At 36.2% G+C, this 19,889-nt stretch overlaps 1 protein-coding gene across 2 annotated transcripts in view; it reads right to left on the bottom strand.

The window, feature by feature from the left end:
* NMNAT3 (nicotinamide nucleotide adenylyltransferase 3) overlaps positions 1-13,919 on the bottom strand; it is a 42,971-nt gene extending 29,052 nt beyond the window's left edge. Inside the window, exons 1-2 of one of the 2 annotated variants that reach the window (XM_081328926.1) lie at positions 13,881-13,919; positions 4,397-4,461 (exon numbers count right to left, since the gene is read on the bottom strand). The gene's annotated coding sequence lies outside the window, so the exon portion shown is untranslated. Of the gene's footprint in view, positions 1-4,396; positions 4,462-13,828 lie in introns of both variants that reach the window. The other variant, XM_081328927.1, reaches the window with a different exon arrangement.
* Positions 13,920-19,889: the final 5,970 nt, after the last annotated feature.

Raw genomic sequence — 19,889 nt, 5'->3', positions numbered from 1 at the left:
AGTTACAGAGCACTGATAATGTGCGTACAACAATGAAGAAAGCCAAATAAAGCCTATGGCTAAAAATACTCATTTCTGCTCAGTAAGTATGTCAAATTAAGCATCCACGTGGCTCCAGAAATCCTATACTGCAATACCACAAGCTGAACATACTGTTCACAAATTTCCCAACTATATTGCTGCTATTCATTTTGCATGATCTTGCATGCTTAAGTCAGACATGTCAAACTTGCAATGTCATGTGACGTCGCGCAATATACTGGGGCTGTTTTGCCAATGGGGTGGGCACGGCTTCCGCGTGACGCATCTGGTCCGTGTATTGGTGACACCCGTGGTTTAAGTATTTAATTTTGGCTAATACAGTACTGGGGGCCAAAACAGTTGTGGGAGGCATTACATTTCTATCCAAAGAAAGGTTAGGAAGAATCTATACAATATTTTATATGAGTATGTGAGGAAAGCTAGATAAACTATCCTTATTTCATACTTCTTTAACCAACTGTTTGTATGACTATCCAGTATTAGTCTATAAATAATGCATAAGTGAATGCTTATATTTTAAAGGTTCACAAAATAACACAGTGAAGATTATGAATTATGTAATTAAACATTAAAGCAAGTAATATACATACCCCACTATCTGATACCAAAGAGTTAAAATACTACAGAAAGGGAGAGAAATAGTCACAGACTAGTTCTAAGTGGTGTCTGATTTAAGCATCACATTCTTCATACTGTATTAAGTGATCTTTTCAGATCCTGAAATCAACTGCCAGCCAACTGATTTGTCCTTTCCTTTCCTTTTATGTCCTCCTTTTGTACTGGTCCTCAGTGTTTGTGCATAAACAGATTCTGATTATTTTAATCAGAAAGCAAAGACTTTATTCTTGTGAACATGTTTATCTTTCATCTTCCACAATATGACAATTGCATGGAAGAATATCCAGAAAAAAACGGAATTCTTAAAAGCAGGGACCGGATAAACCAAGAGGAGGAAAAGTATTTCTGTAGCAAGATAATTTCCCTGTGTGGCAAAACCAGACTTAGTCATGTAAACATCATGAAATGTCAGGCCTAATGGAAACACTTGAATGCAGGCATATCTGCCATAGCTGAAAACATATTAAAGAACAGAGTTGTTAAGCTGTGAAGGAGGAGGTTGTTGGACATTGCTGGATCTGCTTTTGCACAGTATGGCCTGTGCATAGGTGATGGAATCTATAGCTAAAGAACCAACAGGAATAAGCAAACCATGGGTGAGGTTTGCTGAAAGATTAGCTGGAAGAAAGTAGGGCTGCTTTTAGAGAACATCACTAAGAATAGCCAACAAAAATTCTGGAATCTAGAAAGGAATTATTTTTTCTTCTTCCCACCCCCACCCTCCTGAGTCAGGATACTAGTCATCCCTGAAGTGAAAGTACTGATGTTCTGTGATTAAGACACTCTAAAAAGGCTCCATTTGGAATTTTCTGTGTAGAATTGCATGTGTATAATTTGTTACACCAATGTCATTTTACCTACTGGGAATATGCATAAATTACATATCTAAAACCTCACAATAGTAAGCACTATAATTTAGAGAAAAACAATCTGCAAACTTTGTGTCCCTTTTTAAAAACCTCTTACAAATACATAGTTTGATCAATATAGAAATTATAATTCAGCTATATTTTAAACATGTGTTTATGAATTCAGACATGTGTTTATGTCCAAGTTCTTTTACCCAAATTTGTTACAAAATTTAAAAATTCATTTTTTCAAAATCAGATATGTAGACTTAGCTGGGTATTAACATTAATAGATCAAAATGATATGGATGGTTAAATCAAAATCTTTTCAGAGTAGACATTAAAAGTTTTTAAAAGTTTTCTCTGTTAAACTGCAGATTGTGTTTTTTATCATCTCTATCATGGGAGTTGGGCAAATGGGCGTATATGCTGCTAAAATTTGATTTTAAAGCTCTGATAATTATTTTTCAGTTGCAGGCAGACCAATGGCCATTTTATATTTTTAATAAAAAGCAGTGGTTTTAATCAGTAAATGGTAATAGGTCATTTATGGGCATAACTCATAACAATCAACTTACACTCTATTTTTCTATCTTTAATATTAAAGGTCCAAGAGGTTAATTGAGAAAGGAATTATCTGTAGAACAGTTTACAATTCCAGTTTAGCATTGTATCTGACAATGTTAGTTCAAACTTAACACTCCAAAAATATATTTAAAACAAATACTCCAAACTCAAGAATTTCATCTCTATATTTAATTGTAAAATTACTTTAATCTTAACTTGGGGGGGGTGGGAAAATAGCAAAATTTTTTTTATATATATTTGATCAAAACTGCCAGATCTACCATCACACTACTTCAGTCCTGCTTTGCTATGATGGCATTCTGCCATAAAAGGAGGGAGGAGAAAGTAGGGTAAAGTTAGGAGTGGACATTAAAAGTTTGTAAGTTTTCTGTGTTAAATTGCAAATTGTGTTTTTTATCATTTCTATCGTGGGACTTGGGCAAATGGGCATATATAAGGAACCAGAGGTGCCAACCCGAGATAAGAGACAATGGTTGAAAGATCCAAGGACTTAGTTGTGAGAATGGAATGCAAACAGCCTCTAAAGAGGCGCCAAATTTTAGAACTCTTACCAAAACACCTAGTTTGAATACTATTGGGGCATTAACGAAATGATCAAAGGGGGAGGGCCTGGGAGAAGGGAAAATCACTGGGTGTTCCAGGAATATTCAGATCGGGCTTTGCTTATGCTGTAACCACTTTGCTTTAGTAAAAGTATACCTTTCGCTACAAATGGAGCCGAGGGTCTTTCTTTCCTAAAAGCCCAAGTTGGGACATGCCTGATGTAAGCTCAGTTGCATCTTGCTTTTAGATTCTCCCATCTTCACCAAAGATTTCAAAACTATGTTGCAAGAGTAGACTAGTAGAGATAGCAAGCTTTTTTATTTTAGCATGGCATCTTATCTGGCTAGGGAGAAAATGCAAGTCACAATGAAAAGAGTTATTTTCCACCAGCTATTTCTCCCACAATGAACACACTGGGGTTCGCTTTGCATATTCTTTTAAGAATCCTATTCCAAACACTTGCTCTCATTATTTTTACATGTACTTTTCACTATTACTCTGAAAATAATAATAGTCCCATGAATGTCTTTGACATTCAACTGTTTTTGTGTTTATGTCAATTGTTAACAAACTAAATACCAATGAGAATGTAATTAAACATTTAACTTTAATTTTAAAAACACACCAGTTGCAGTACTGATTTGGTATACATTATTACATTACCTCAGAGGCTTAATCAAGCAAATTAAGCTCCTAGGTACCCTTAGAAAATATTAAGAAATAACTAAAGTGATATTTACCACTTTATCATGTTAAATAATTTTGACATAGGCATAGTATTTCATAATTTATATACACTATATAGATGGACACTTTAAAAGCTTTTTGGCAGATACTTTCCTTTAAGGTTTCCCCTATAAAATGTACATACAGTAAGTCAGATTGAATCTACTGACAACCTGTCTTTCTATTAGGATTTCTGAACCCATTTAGTAACTATTTCTCCCTCCAGGTTAGTCCTGGAAAAACAGAAGGGAAAATAATTTAGATCTTTCTATCTCAAGCCCAGTAATACAGACCATAGCAAAGTTTGGCTAATTTTAAAGAAAAAAAGAGAGAGATAATTATGCAATCACAGCTCGCATATGGGTGAGATTTAATGAGAAATATCCTTGTGAACATGGCACTACATTCTTAGATAAAAAGTTTATTATTTCTTAGTTTGCCATAGAACCTACCTAGGACACAAACATATAATTAATAGCAAGGATGGACACATCTAGATATACTCAATGAATCTTAATTTTTAGTAGTTAGGCATAAGAGATCAATACTCAGAAAAATCAAATAATTACATTCAAAAATATATAACAATTTAAAGATGATCTCTTAGATTTTCAAAATCTCTGGACAAAACCCCCAAATTTATAAACAACTATTTGCAACATATTTCATACTAAAATCGTTTGATGTTATTTGCCCTAACTGCAACTACTTCTTTTCCTTTTATAATTATTTATAATTTCTACTTCATGGTGAGCATAAATTAGCTAGGGCTGAACAATGAATTCCATCAGTAATCCAACACCTGCAGAGAAAAGAAATTATTGAATGCAACATATTAATGTAAGGTGTCTATAGCAGCAGGAGAGACAAAATCTAAATTTTGTTTTATAATACTATTCAGTGGCAAACAACACTTTACACATCAATGCAGTATAGCCCGTGTAATGATTTATATGAGTGTGTGTTAGACAGAGTTAATGTGAATTTTAAATAAAAAGGAGCTGGGAAGGTTTAACCTTTTCTTTACTCACAGTTTTTATCTTCCAAATTCTGACTGTAATTCTTCTCTACTTTGCAATATTCTAGAAACAGACATCTAGAATAAATAATATGGGATATAGTAATTAGAAAATTATAGGACAAGGATAACTGGTTCAGAAAATCTCAAGCCCAGTAATACAGACCCATAAAGATAGGCTACATCAATCTATTTTTCACCACTGTAAATGAAATGTTATCCTATTCTGGGACTAAGCAAGGAAGATCCGAATACCTTATTATAGTAAGATAGAACTATGAAATAAAACAAGCAGGACTCAGTTCGGGAATATACTACTAGAAAAGGTAGACTAAATACTGGAAACAGTTTATATTTTAGACATAGGCCAGTTGTTTCAACTTAATAAATTTAAGTTGTATGGGCTATTTGTATTGTTATTACTATTGTTATTTTAAGTATAATTAAGCTAAGTAAGATATCCTATTGATTGAAGTGTGGAGAGATACAGTAAAGGAATAAAGGGTGGGGTGCGCTGGTTTAAAGAATTATTCAAAATGACGAGTATTCCAAACCTATCCAAGGTAGGGACAGCGAAAAAGGGGGCGCAGATTGCCTCAGCTACCTCAAGTCCATCAAGCCAAAAATCAATTGATGAGCTTTTGCAAAGAGAAAGGTCTAATTCATTTAAAGACCTACAGGTTATGTTACAAGTGATGCAGGAAGCCATGACTAGAAATCATGAGGAGTTGAGGAAAGAGATTGGAGAGGTGAGGAATGACACAAGCGATCTTAAAGAACGGATGCAAACAATGGATGGAAGACTGGAATTGTTCCAACAGCAGATGGCAAAGAATGAACAGAAATTACAAAAGATGGAGGAAAGGATGGAAAAGGAAAAAAAAGAGTCGAATAAATAAATGAGAAGCTAACCAGAGCGAACAAAAAACTAGAAGCAGCAGTCATCGCCCTAGAATCTGAAAAAGCTGACCGATACCTACGGTTTCAGAACATAAGAGAGGAAAGGGGAGAGGATTTATTGGAAATGATAATGGACTTACTAGCAAAAGCTCTGGGAATAGGGAAAGAAGAAATGCTGAGTGAAATAGATGAGGTCTATAGGATCCACACAAACTACGCAAGACGACATAACCTGCCTAAAGAGATTCATGTTAGGTTCGTAAAAAAGTCGATTAGGGATGAGATTCTCCACAGAGCAAGAGATGAGCCATTAGAATATAGGGGGAAACAGCTGATTGTTCTAAAGCAGGTGCCGAAAAGAGTTAGAGATCTACAAAGACCCAATCACTTCTTGACAACGAAATTGACTAGATATAATGTTAACCTTCGATGGTTGATTCCAGAGGGAAATACTGATTTTGTGGCAGGACAAGAAGATTAGAATAGATACTCCAGATAAGGCGGAGGAGTTTTATAAGTAAAATTTTAGCAGTGAAGAAGATCTAGAGAAAGATGTCAAAGAAGTGAGGGAGTCAAGGTTGACTAGAGCAGAAGAGGAGGGACAACAGGGAAAAACAAGAAGTGAGAAGAGCGAGGAAATAGTAAACTATGAAAGGAAACAACAAGAGTTGAGACAGGAGCCAAGGGAGACTAGAATAACGAGGGGTATAAAAACTAGATATAAGTAGAAACATGATGGGAGAACTCCAAATCCTATCTTTGAATATTAATGGCTTAAACTCTCCTCAAAAAAGGAAAAAAACCTTTAATAAATTGATCAGAAGAAATTTAGATGTTATAGTTATCCAAGAGACTCAAATTAAGGAACAGCATAGACAGGTGTTGGAATGCCCTAAACTGGGCAAGATGTTTGCATCTTTATCACAGCACAAAAAAAGAGGAATAGTGATATATATCAGAGAGTCAATCTTAGCCAAGCAAATTTATAAAGATACAGAAAGTAGGATTTTGCTAGTGGAGATGACAATTAACCAAAAACAAATAATATTAGTAGGAATCTACGCCCCAAATGAGGGGCAAGAACAGTTCTATAGGAAACTATATAATATACTATGGGCAATAGATTGTGAGAACATCTGTATTATGGGCGATTTTAATGCAATAGACAGGAAGGTAGACTATAAAAGCAAGGAAAAAAGAAAGGGACCTAGAAGAATATTTCCAAAAGTTTTTTTAAGTTGGTGGAAGAAATAGGGATGCGAGATATTTGGAGAGAAAGGAACCAAGGGGGAAGCCAATACACGTACTATTCGAGTAGATATAAGACGTGGTCCAGGATAGATATTTATTTTATTTTATTTATTTGTTTTTATAAACCGCCCTTCTCCCGAGGGACTCGGGGCGGTGTACAGAGTAAGGTAGGCAAACATAATGAAACAGTACTGAAAAACAATAATCAAAACAAACTGGGACCCCAATTAGAGCTATCAGGCCAGGCCGGACTGCTGGAACAGGTAAGTCTTTAAGTCGCGCCGGAAGGTGCGGAGGTCGGGGGCCATCCGGATTTCAGTTGGTAAGCAGTTCCAGAGGGCTGGCGCACCCACTGAGAATGCCCTCCCCCTGGGGGCCACCAGCCGACATTCCTTGAGCGGTGGCACCCTGAGGAGGCCCTCTCTGTGGGAGCGCACAGGGCGGTGGGGTGTTGACATTGGCAGAAGGTGCTCCCGTAGGTAGTCCGGACCCATGCCATGTAGGGCTTTGTATATCATTGTTAGCACCTTGAACTTCACTCGGAAGGCAACCGGAAGCCAGTGCAGCGCACGGAGGAGAGGTGTGATATGGGAGTATCGGGAGGCTCCCAAAAGTGTCCGTGCCGCTGCACTTTGCACCAGTTGAAGCTTCCGAGTGGATCTCAAGGGCAGCCCCATGTAGAGAGCGTTACAGTAGTCTAGGCGAGAGGTCACAAGGGCATGGGTGACTGTACGTAAGGCATCCAGGTCCAGATAAGGCCGTAGTTGGCGCACCAGTCGAACCCGGGAGAAGGCCCCCTTGGTCACAGCTCCTATGTGGTCTTCCAGGGAAAGCTGTGAGTCTAAGAGGACACCCAGGTTGCGGGCCCTATCAACAGGGGGTAGTAACTCATCCCCGATGTTAAGGGGTGGGATGCTCTGAGTATCCTGGCTTGCCGGTACGTACAGCCATTCAGTCTTGTCCGGGTTCAGTTGAAGCCTGTTCCTCCCCATCCATTCCCGGACCGCTTTCAGGCAGCGGGACATCACGTCGAGGGCATCACTGATGCTGTTTGGAGTTGAGATGAAAAGCTGGGTGTCATCAGCATACTGATGGTACCCTACTCCAAAGCTACGAATGATCTCCCCCAGCGGTTTCATGTAGATGTTGAACAGGAGAGGCGATATGGTTTGGGTATTGACAGAACTAATGGGGGAAATGGAAATAGAAATGAACCTTGGGAGGACCACAACCCAGTGAGAATAAGGTGGAGAGGGGAAAAAAATAGGCAGATGGACACTAAAAATAGCGATTATTAAACACAAAGAATTTAAAATAAAGCTGGAGGAACAGCTAAAGTTGTTCTTCCAGGAAAATAAGAGGATACGAATATACAAAATTTATGGGATACAACGAAGGCGTATGTGAGAGGAATGGCTATAGCTTACATGGTAAGAGAAAATAAAAAGAAACAAAAGGGAAAACACCTAGAAGAGGAATTCCAAAGATTAGAAATAGAACTACAACACAAGCCCCAAAATGAAAGCCTGAAACAACAAATGGATGTGATTAAACATAAGCTGACCACTCTTATCAAAGAACTAGCACAACAAATTAAAAGGAGTGGCCAGAATTTCTTTGAGAATGCGAACAAGCCACGGAGATGGTTATTGTATAAGCTAAAGAAGCAGAGAGAAAGAAGCTGGATTAATAAATTACAGGACGAAGAGGGAAATATACAACATCAAAGTGAAGAGAAGAAAAAGATAATTCAAAATTACTATACAAAACTATATGATGAGAATAAGTGGGCTACGGATGAAAAAATACTTCAATGTTTTAAAAAAGCTGATTTACCAAAATTTTTGGATCAAACAAAGTGTATGTTAAATGCGGAGATAACAATGATTGAATTAACTGAGGCATTGAAAAAACAGAAGAACAAAAAAGCACCAGGCCCAGACGGATTGCCAGTAGAAATATACAAAGAATTTCAAGATTCATTTGGCAAAATATTACTGGAGACATTCAATGCAGTCGTAAAAGAAGCAAAAATGGCAGCATCCCGGATAGAAGCAAACATTGTGCTGATCCCAAAAGAAAATTCAGACTTAACAAAAATCAATAATTATAGGCCAATATCGCTTTTAAATTCGGATTACAAAATATTTATGGCAATAATTGCGGGAAGGCTAAAAAGATACCTAAACGAATTTATACATGTAGATCAAAATGGTTTCGTATCACGAAGGCAAATTCAAAACAATATGAGGACGATTTTGAATATTTTGGAATACTACGAGATTCACAGTAAAAAACAAGTAGCTCTGATGTTCTTGGATGTACAAAAAGCCTTTGACAACGTAAACTGGAACTTCACGTTGAGGCAGTTAGCCTATATGGACTTTGGCGGAAATTTTATAAATATATTCAGAGCTATATACGATAAACAAGAGGTGAGAGTTATAATCAATGGAGAAGCGACACAAAGCTTCCAAATTAGGAAAGGTACAAATCAAGGGTGTCCGCTCTCACCGCTAATGTTTATACTAACTCTCGAAGTACTGACTAGAATGATTCAAAAGGAAAGTCATATTAGAGGCTTAATTAAGAAAAAAACCTACAAACTGCAAGCATTCACGGATGACCTTGTATTTATCTTAAGAGGAACCGCTACATTTGGATACAAGACTTGTGGAAATATTAGAAGAATATGGAGAAGTAGCTGGACTGAAAATCAACAAAGACAAAACGAAAATGATAGTTAAAAAACATGACTAGTACACAGAAAAATGACCTAGTGGAGAAAGTAAATATCCAAATAGTGAAGAAAGTTAAATACTTGGGAGTACAGCTAACAGCAAGATGTATTACAATTAAAGAAGATAACTATATTAATTTCAACAATCAGATAAATAAAGATTTAGAAAGCTGGAAAAATTTGCAATTCTCATGGGGAGAATTGCAGCAGTAAAGATGAACATTTTACCTAATTTACTCTTATTTCAGAATGTCCCCATAAAATTAGAGAAAAAATATTTTGTAAATTTGAATAAAATAATATTGAAATTTATTTGGCAGGGGAAGAAATCTAGAATTAAATTAAAACTACTACAAGAAGCCAAAGAGAGGGGGATTCGGACTACCTGATTGGGAGCTGTACTACCAAGCTGCAATACTCACCTGGGTGCGGGATTGGGTAAATTTAAAAGACAGAAGGCTATCAATTTTAGAGGGTCATGATTTACAATCTGGATGGCACGCATTTTTGTGGGATGAGAGATATAACATTCATCAATACTTCCAGAGACACCATATCAGAGCAGCATTACTTAATGTGTGGATTAAAGTTAAACAACAGAACTATATAGAAATACCAGTATGGCTTTCAACACTGGAAGCGCTAGTGCATCCAAATTTCATGAACTTGGGAAAAGAAGTTACATACAAAGATATTTTAAATGAACAAGGGGAACTTAAATCTAGACAAGAGCTAAAAGAAAATGGGGTACAATTGGAATGGTGGGTGTACTTGCAAATCCAGTCACATTATAAGAAAGACAAAAAGGAATGGGGTATACGGAGGGATCTGACAACACTAGATAAAATATTATTAGGAATGGAGGAGAAAGCAATCAAAAGAACATATAAATATTTATTGTAATATAAAATGGAAGAGGAGCAGGTAAAAGAAGTGATGATAACATGGGCCCAAAATTTCGGATATAATATTGATTTAGACAAATGGCAAACTTTATGGGAAAGAAATAGAAAGTTAACCTTGGCTACCTCATATAAAGAGAATCTGTACAAAATGTTTTACAGGTGGCACTTCTCCCCAACAAGAAAGGCAAAGATGAGAAAAGATATATCACCACAATGTTGGAAGTACAAGAAAGTGTTAGGGACTTATTATCATAGTGGTGGACTTGTTCCAAAGCAAAAGAATTTTGGCGGTTAATAAAGACTTGGTTGGAGGAAATGATGGGACTGAAGATAGATCTCAGACCAGAATTGTTTTTACTGGGAATGATAGATGGGAGGTTTAACAAAGGAGAGACATATCTAGTGTTGCATATCATAACAGCAGCAAGGTTGGTGTATGCCCAGAACTAGAAAAACAGAAATTCTCTGGTGGAGAGTGAATTAATTAAAAAAAATTTGATATGTGCAGAGATGGATAGACTAACCTTAGAAATTAACGACAAGGATGAAAGAGTATTACAAAGTTTGGGATAAGATGTATTATTGGTTAGACTCGAGGAGAAAAAGTCAGAACAAAGAAAGCTTGTCTAGAAGAGAGAAAGTGTAGATTTTCAACCCCAAAATGAGCGTTAGAGATCAGAAAGAATATGAAATAAGAATGGAAATGGAAGTTATGTTGTAAACAGACGTAAATATGTATGTAAATATATAAATAATATAAAATGCAATATGTAAATGGTATAAAAGATCAAAGACTTGGGAGATATATGGTATACGGTATATAGTATAGTATGTATGGCAAAATAACATCCAGAAAAGTCACACTGTGTTCAACCTGTTTTTAAATGTTTATTCAATAAAAATTTATAAATAATAATAATAATAATAATAATAATAATAATAATAATAATAATAAGAAATAATGTCTTGATTAGACAAAGGTATAAAAATAAGTCATTTTTGCAGCTATGTGTTATTTTGCAGCTATGCGTTATTAAGTATGTTGAAAAACATTTAGTATTTGTTTTGGGGTCTAACTGTATGTTGTAAAGATTCTGCCAAATATGGGAAATATCTTTGCAAATCAACAGCACTATAGTACGTTTTAAGGCAAATATGGGCTCCTGTACAGTATATATCAATGAGAAATGAGCCAGTTTGGGCCAGTGGTTAAGCCACAACCTAGAAATTAGGAGATTATGAGTTCTAGTCCTGCCTTAGACATGACGGACAGCTAGGTGATTTGGGGCTGATCACTCTCCAGTCAACCCACCTCACGGGGTTGTTGTCATGGGGCAAATAGAAGGAAGGAGTATTAGATATGTTCACTGCTTTCATTTATTTATAAAAATAATAAATGTGGGATAAAAAATCTTAAATAATGATTATGGAAGAATAAAATCTGGTCTGCATACCTTTCCAAATTTTGCTCAACCCCATCTATTATATCCTTTCATCAAAGATTCCCATGCCAGCACAATTAACAAACTAACCCACCGTTTAGTTCTTGCATTCACATGTTACCTTCTCTTTAGAAGGGAACAGAAATAGAATTATTCCAATCATCAAGGCCAGATGCAGAATCCACACGAGTTAAACAAAACATACTGTCCCATCAATTTTTAACATTTTCTGAGTTACACCAACTAAACTTGCAGCTTTGCCATTTTTTAAATAATCTATTTCCTGTTACTTAATTATTATTCATTCATTCATTAAAAAGCTCAATATATAGCATGTACTCTTCTACTTCTCCCCTCAACAGTAAAGTAGGTTGGCCTGAGAAAGAAAGAGTGGCTCAAAAGTCACCCAATATAAAGAAGATTATTGTAAATCTGTCTGAGTGTCAGCAAAAATAGAATAGGAATTGGGTGAGAGGCCAACTAAAGAAAGGTTAAATTTGAAAATGGATATCTCTGGTACAACAAACATAATGTGACAACCAGCCAAGAGTGCCATTGTATAAAATTAATGATATAATGATATAAAAACCCATGGAATGTTAAAAGGATTCAGATAGTTTAGAAATAATGCATATTATAATCACTTACTTTGCAGGTTAAAATGATAGTGATTTTTCAGCATTGTACAACAATATTACATGGAGTGCAAGAAAACTTATGATCAACAGATCTGTAGCTTTTAGCTAAGAAGGGTAGTAATTCTGATATTATCAATATTTAGTACTGTAGAAGCAATATTTTCCTTAACACCAAGTCAGAATTCTCAGTGATAAAGTATTATTTTACATTCCTTATGCATTTTATCTTCATGGTAAACCAGTTTAGCAGGCAGAATAGATGAGAATCACTAATAGAATGGCCCTAATATTCTTAATAAATGTCAGAGTGTCTACTTCTATGTCAGATTAAATCAAGTCAAAAATCCAGGTTTTGCATGGAGGACTGACAGATATGTTGGTATTCTGACAGGTATGACCAGCAATTAAATGGATAGGAAGAGAAACATTTTCAGTAACTAAAGCATTTTCAGTAACTAAAGATTGTATTTTAAAATACTAAATAATTTTCAATTTCCTTTTAAAAAAGGCTTGGTGCAGAAAAGGATTCAGATCATTTTTATGCATTTAAATATTTGTTCCCACTTTCAAAGCAGTGATATGGCTAACTTTCAGCCTACATTTTTACCCTCCACACAGAAATACTCTTTTTTTAAAAGCCTACACCTACAAACTCTTTTAATTCTGCACAAACATACATTCTAGAGCTCAAGATCTTATAAAAATTTCACTAGTTTAAACATGGAGCTAGCAGATATCTTTAAGACACAATTTGTATAAAACTTTTATATTTCATTCTTTCCTGTTTTTATTTTAGTGAAAACCCTAAAGGTAGCATATGCTGCACAGAAGGGATGATATTAATTTAACAGATAATATTTCAATGATTTATAAATGTAAACATGCATAAAACAATATAGAAGCTTGGTTAACATCACAGATATCATTGAGATATTAAATAATTTCAAAAATGACAAGCTTCACTTTGCTTTGTACTTTGTACTAAAGATTGGTACTAACAATCTGCAGTAAGGTCTGGTGTGCACAGATATCAAAATATATAATTAATAACCAGTTAAAAAAAACAGCAAATGTTTTATCCGCTTGAATCGACTGGGCTCTAAATTTATCTGAAGTCCTTGTAAAAGTCATTAATCCAGATGAGAAAAGCCATTTTTTAAAGTCACAGTGGCTTCTTATGGCAACTGAAGCGCCGGGGCCTTTTAACAGCCGTTAGCCCCATGCCCTTTATGAAAGCGTTTCTTCTTCGGATTGCCTCTTAATCCCGAGGACATCCCAGAAGTCAGCAAAGTTGTTTATTTTAAATGTTCTTTTTTTGGTCTGCTCTAAACTGAAACCCTGCCACTTTCCCAGGCTGCCTCTGACCTAAAGGCAGAGAGCTTTTAAGTTTAAAATGTCAAGTGGAAAATCCAAGCCCGTGCGGGCCCTCAGGCTCAGAGGAAAAGGCTTGTCCCTGATGCTGAACGGTTTATTTTCACTTTTGAAGAACAGCCCTTCTTGGCCGGTCCTAGCCTCCGCTTACTTAACGCAGGGAAAGCACGGTCACAAACCCGCTTTCCGAAGCCTCACCCTGCACCTCCCAAGCGGAGGATAAGATTTGAACCGTCTTGTCCTCCCTTACCAGCCAGCGTCAACGTCACTAACCTCCGCCGAGTCTTTTCACCTTCCCGAACTTGAACATAGTTCTGCCCCTCGAGGGGTGGTGCTGCTCCCGGACAGGCAAGGCGGGGTGGGGTTTGTGTGAGGCGAGCCAGAAAGCAGAATTTTTGAACGTAAACAAACATAAACTTAATTGGGTCTTACGCATGGTTAACAAATCCTATTTTCCTCGCTTCTGATTTATGCGTTCAGCGGGGAGTGCAAAAATAGTTTCTAAATTCTGTAGTACGCGCTCATTCCGCTGTACCCAGTATTTTTTTTTTCCTAACGAGAAATATAACAAAGCACTTGTTGGGGGAGAAATTTTGAGTCCAAATATTGTACTGGGAGATCCATGACTTCGGAATAGAGTGAAGCCAATGTCCTGGATGAAACCAACCCATACCTTTGTGTCCCTAAATTTCTCTTCGTCTCACAGTCCAAGAATGATTGTCTTTGGTCATTGTTAAACTGGCATTTCCTTTCATCTCTTACTATACCTTCTTCCAAGGGGAATGCAAAAACATAATCTGTTATCCACCAATTAGTTTGGAAGGAAGGGAATTACTTCAGCGATCTGAAACAAACTAGAGTGGTAGGGTACAGTTCAGATAGTGAGTCAGTAAATGCCATGCCTGTATTTGTTTATTTACACATACTTTTCTGGTAACACTTGAGGAGCACTTCAGCTCAGCAGCTCTGAAACTGGATTTGTTGCCATTTGAGTTTCTACAAACTGGAAATGAACAGCCATAGAGTTGGAAGGGATGTAGTCCAATCTTCTGCTTGGTTGAAGCATTTCTGACAAGTTCCTATCTAGTTTGTTTGGAGATTTCCAGTTTTTTTTTTTAAACCAACTCATTGCATAACATCTAACTTCAATGGGTGATAGTTTATACAGTCAGGAAGTTCCTCCTGATGTCTAACCTGAACTTATTTTCTTATAAGTCTTAATCCAATGGTTTTGGTTTTACTCTCTGAGGCAATAGAGTTTAAGTCCACTCTGTCTTCTGGGTCAAATATATTTGAACATTGCTATATTATCTCTCCTCAGTCAGTCTTCTGAAAGCTAAACATACTCAGATTGTTTAGCTGTTTCTCAAAGATCTTGGTAGTCTTCATATTTGGTAGTCGTCTTCTGAACTCAATTTTGACTTTCTTCAATATCTTGCTCCAATTTATTATTGCCTTTTTTAAACTGGTGTACTCAAGAGCTGCATGCTCCAAATGGGGTATAAACAGCAGAGTGGAGTGAACTAATTCTTGTGATTGGACTCTGGGTTCCAGTTGACGAAAGTAAAATAATATTTAACTTTTTAATGAATAAATCATAGGACTGGTTTAACTTTCACACATACTATTTCCCAGTCAGGTTTTTCCCTCCCTGTACTTTTCCCTTTCATTTTTCCTACCATTACATTTCTCCTTGTTAAATTCTATTCATTTCAGCTCATTGCTCAAGGTTATCTAGATCTCCTTTAACATAATAGCATTAGATCTTCAGTCAGTTTAGTGTCATCTGCAATTTAATAAGTAACTTCTCAACTCTGTTATCCAAATTATTGATAAAAATATTGAATAATGTGAAGCCTGGGAGAAGCCCTGTAGCAGTATCCTTGATGAAGCTGAATGAATATCTTTAAAGACCATTCAGCCAACTATGGATCCAACTAATAGTTATACCCCTAGCTTACACTTTCCTATTTTATTAAAGAGAATCTGGACATATAGAATACAAAATAAAACAGTTGGTAAGGACTTATTCAAGCAGGACACCCTATACCATTACAGACAAATGGCTGTCCAACAAAATGAGTGCCAGGAGACACAGTATTCTTGAAATGTGTCTACAATAGTTTGGGCACAACATTTTAGGAAGAACGTGAATTAATTATAGTGTGGCCAAATGAGAACAATCAAAATGATAAAGGTTTACATTATCATGAAGCCATAGACTTAAGTTACAAAGAAGCAGATTTTAATTCTACATAAGAAAGAATGTTCGACCAATAAATATTCAAATGAAATAGGTTATCTCAGGAACTGCTGGACTCACCTTTCTGAAAATATTTAAATAGAGGCTAAATAGACATCTCTTGGGGATGCTAAAGTATTAGATTTCTACACTGAGTAGAGGACTAAAGTTTTTATTTATTTATGGGATGTACTTTTATATTGCTGCAATTCAAAAAAAGACTTTTGGCAGCTTTCTCTGAACGGATACAGATTAAAATATCCATGGCAGGAATAAAGCCACTACAAACAGAATAAAAATAAAAACCATACAATCTAAATTATAAATAACCTAAATAGAAATAAAGACGGCAACATTCACATTAGGGGAAAGCTCTTCCAAGCAATTATATTTTGAAAATTTCTAAAAGACCAAAAGGAGGGGGCCACTCTGACCTCTTCAATGTTTTCTTGCGTCAGTCCATGAAATCTGAAAATATGGAATTTAAGCTGTTTCTCCCTGATAGATCTAAATAGTCAGGCCATGGAATGGTATGTGGGAATAACCTTGAAGGATGAGGGAAAGAAATGCTGCCCAGAAAATGATTAGACAAGAGAAATAAAAGCTCCCAGTGGCTTAACAGCCAGAGAAAGAAACTTAGGAAAGACCCACCCTAATTGATCAGGCTGTCAAAAGTGACAGTGGGAAATGTTTACTTTCAGACTTGAAAAATTATGTTAATGTAGCCTTAGAATAAAGTAATATTAGTTCATCTGGTTGCCTTTCCTGTGTTGTTAACCTGGGGAAGGTTGGCAGGCCAATGTTGATGGGAAAAGAACTTTTTATCACCTTAAATTGGAGCCGGAAACCAATTGGCAACAAATGTAGGGTCTGCAAAACTGGTCAAAAAGTTCCCCATTGGGAGCCTGAAAGGATGCTAACCACTGCATTTTAGATCAGCTGCAGTTTCTGTATGCTCCTTAAGGATAGCCCCAAACTCTGTAAGGATAGCCCAAGAAAAGGGCACTAGTTTAACCTGGTGGGAATAACTATAACAAAGTTCTCCTTCCCAGGTAACTCTACAATTGGTGCACCAGCTGAAGATAGGCTTGGGTACCTGTGTTGCAAGAGTAGCCGTGAATTCAGAAGCACTCCCAAGTTGCAAACCTTTCCCTGATGGATAGTGCCTGCCTATGAAGGAATACCTCTGACAGCAACAGAGGCTGCCAACATATGAACAGCAGCTTTGTCTTTCTACGGTTCAACTTCAATTTGTTATCTCCCAATCAGATCATGACAGCCTCCAGACAGCATCTTATTCATGGCCTGGAGTAGCAATGGGCAATATTAACATATTGATGATATCACATGCTGAACTATTGAGTGACCTTTCTTAGTAACTTTGTATGGATATTCAGAAACCAAAAAAAGAGTACTCACTCCTGTGGCACCCTTTATGACAGGGGTCACTAGGCTCACTTCTTTTACCCCACCAACAGAGACTGGAACTTCCCATTAAGAAAGAAGTGAAACCATTGTGAAATAACATCTACTACCCCAGTCCTTGCAGGTCGTCCAAGTGATAGAGTGGTTGATGGTATCAAAAGCTGTGTTGCAAGGTTGATCCACCACCACTATCTCAACAAAATTTCTAACAACACTGGGTCCAAAGATGCCCTCTTCAGGAATGGAATGTTAGAACCACAACAGCCTCTTACCAGCTCTTTCTAGAAACTTCCTGTCCTCCAATAAGACAATAACAATTTCATGGAAAACACCCCTCCCAAAGTTCCCATACAGGTTAGAAGAACCATGGAATCCAGTTGGCAGTTGCAAAAAGATAATTGAATAGCATCCTCTCCATTTTATCAAAATATTCTCATCCCAATGGCCATCCAATACCAACTGTTACTGTTCCACAAGGACTAACCATTAACTCCAATCTCCCTCTCCCTCTCCCTACGTCTCCTTCTCCCCCCTCTCTCTCAGTCTCTCTCTCTCCTTGAGCTATTCCTTCAACAAAAATATCTACATGTGAAACCTTCCCGCCACCAATGAAACCCTCCCATTAGCCCCAGAAGACAGTGAAAGCCTATCCTAGTTTGTCTTTCACGACAGATAAGGTTTTCAAACCACCCTACCTCACTTTCTATAAAAAGAGAGAAAAGGTAAACCAACTAGAATAGATGAAACCTTTCCAATATTAACATTCTCTGGGCATTACCAGTTACTCTGTGGTATATTCTCCTCTTGCTGACTTGTTGTTTAACAGTAGCAATGCTAATAGCACTGAGAAAAGTCTTTTGATTTGTTTTTTGCTGTCCTTGGCAGAGCTGTTAATAGGCAGAAAGACAAAATGGAAGCAATGCTCTTGAAATCCAGGATCATCGAAATCAATTAAAGTTTAGCTATTAACTTCATGGGCTCTTTGTCTTTGTTGAAAGCCATATATTTTCTGTCTCTCTGTGAACAGCAGGAGACATAACAACAATTTTAATTTTCTTAATCCAAATTAAAAAGCACAAAGGGGTGGTTTAATGACATCTTAGAAAAAAATAGCTTCCCGGTTGGCATCTGAATATTTTTTTTTCTTTTAATAAGTTCATTACTATTTAGCTGCCACTTAATTTCAGTTTTACTACTTTTTGAAGGGAGGTGTCTGAATACTTTATTACAGTTCTGCTAAATTTCTGTTGTTAATGTGATTAATCACAGGCATTACTTCAAACCATCATGGTTTGGGAAACACAAATAGAAATTCTCAGAAAACAAATGAACAGACCATATACAAGAGTCTCTAAATCAATAATAAACCCAACAATTAAGTCAGTTAGCATCACCTCTGTTATGATTAAGTTTCTTTAAAAACTATTCAAACTTTTAAAACTCTGAAAAAAATGTGAACTAATACAAAGCAGTTGTTATTGTAAATGAGTGCTCACCTTTTTACAAAACCTTTAAACCTATACAGAAATACACACTGAAATTGTTCAAGTAACAGTTCAGATAACATTGGTTTGAAAACATGCTAGATCAATGTAATCTCATTGCTTTTTCAGTCAAGATAAATATACAGTGATCTTTTTTTTCTAAATTATGATATTTTTTCTGATAATTTATGTTGATTTGTTTATGTTTGTAGAACAAATGGTGTTGTTGGAGGATTGTCTATTTTAATTTTCTCTAAACAAAGAAAGAACGAGACTTCAAATTTGTTCTCCCAATACAGAAACTTGTGCTTACTCTTTAAAACCCTTTCCAGATTCAGATGTTAACAAGTATTCACCTTATAAAATATTCACAGTTTAAATAGAAGTGTTTATCATGTGCAACCAATATAATACAATGAAAAATAAGATAGTAAATAATGATAAAAGACTGAGAATAGGATTTATGAGACAAGGAAAACAGCAATATTTACAAAGTCAAACAAATACTATTCCAATGACTCATCTGCAATAGTGCTTTTTAAAAATGTTTGGGAAATAAAGAATATCAATGGTATTTTATTGCTACAGGAAATTTTATTTATATCAACTTCAGATTTTTATTAGCATTTTATATGTTAAGACAGTAAAGTACACCATTACTGGAATATAGAATCAGGGTTCTAATGCAAATATTACTTTTCTATTGATTTTTAGAGATTAGAGTTTATTTCATTGGATTTCTTTTTTAAAAGGGATAGCATTAAATCTTTGTCTTTAATGCTAATCACATTTTAAAGTATGCTTTTGTAGGATGATTTGTTTATTTTTTCCATTTATATGGTCACCCATCTCTAGGCTAACAGAATTAAAGCAAGATGAGATCATAAAAACAATAACAAATAAATAATTACAGGAGACAAGATGAAAACAAAATCATAGTCAATATAAGCAACATACAGACTCAACTAGATAGCCTGGGCCACAAGCTCTGCAACAAAACTAGTTTTTTTAAGTTCATATGAAAAGCCAGTAGAGACAGGGCAAGCCTGGGGGAAAGATATTCCAGAGGGCAAGCACCACAACAGAAAAGGCTTTCCTCCAGGGACCC

The sequence above is a fragment of the Vipera berus genome (assembly GCF_964194415.1).
Source record: "Vipera berus genome assembly, chromosome: 5".
NCBI classification, from domain to species: domain Eukaryota; kingdom Metazoa; phylum Chordata; class Lepidosauria; order Squamata; family Viperidae; genus Vipera; species Vipera berus.
The sequence above is the reverse complement of the archived record's forward strand: the minus strand, read 5'-3'. Positions and strand labels throughout refer to the sequence as shown.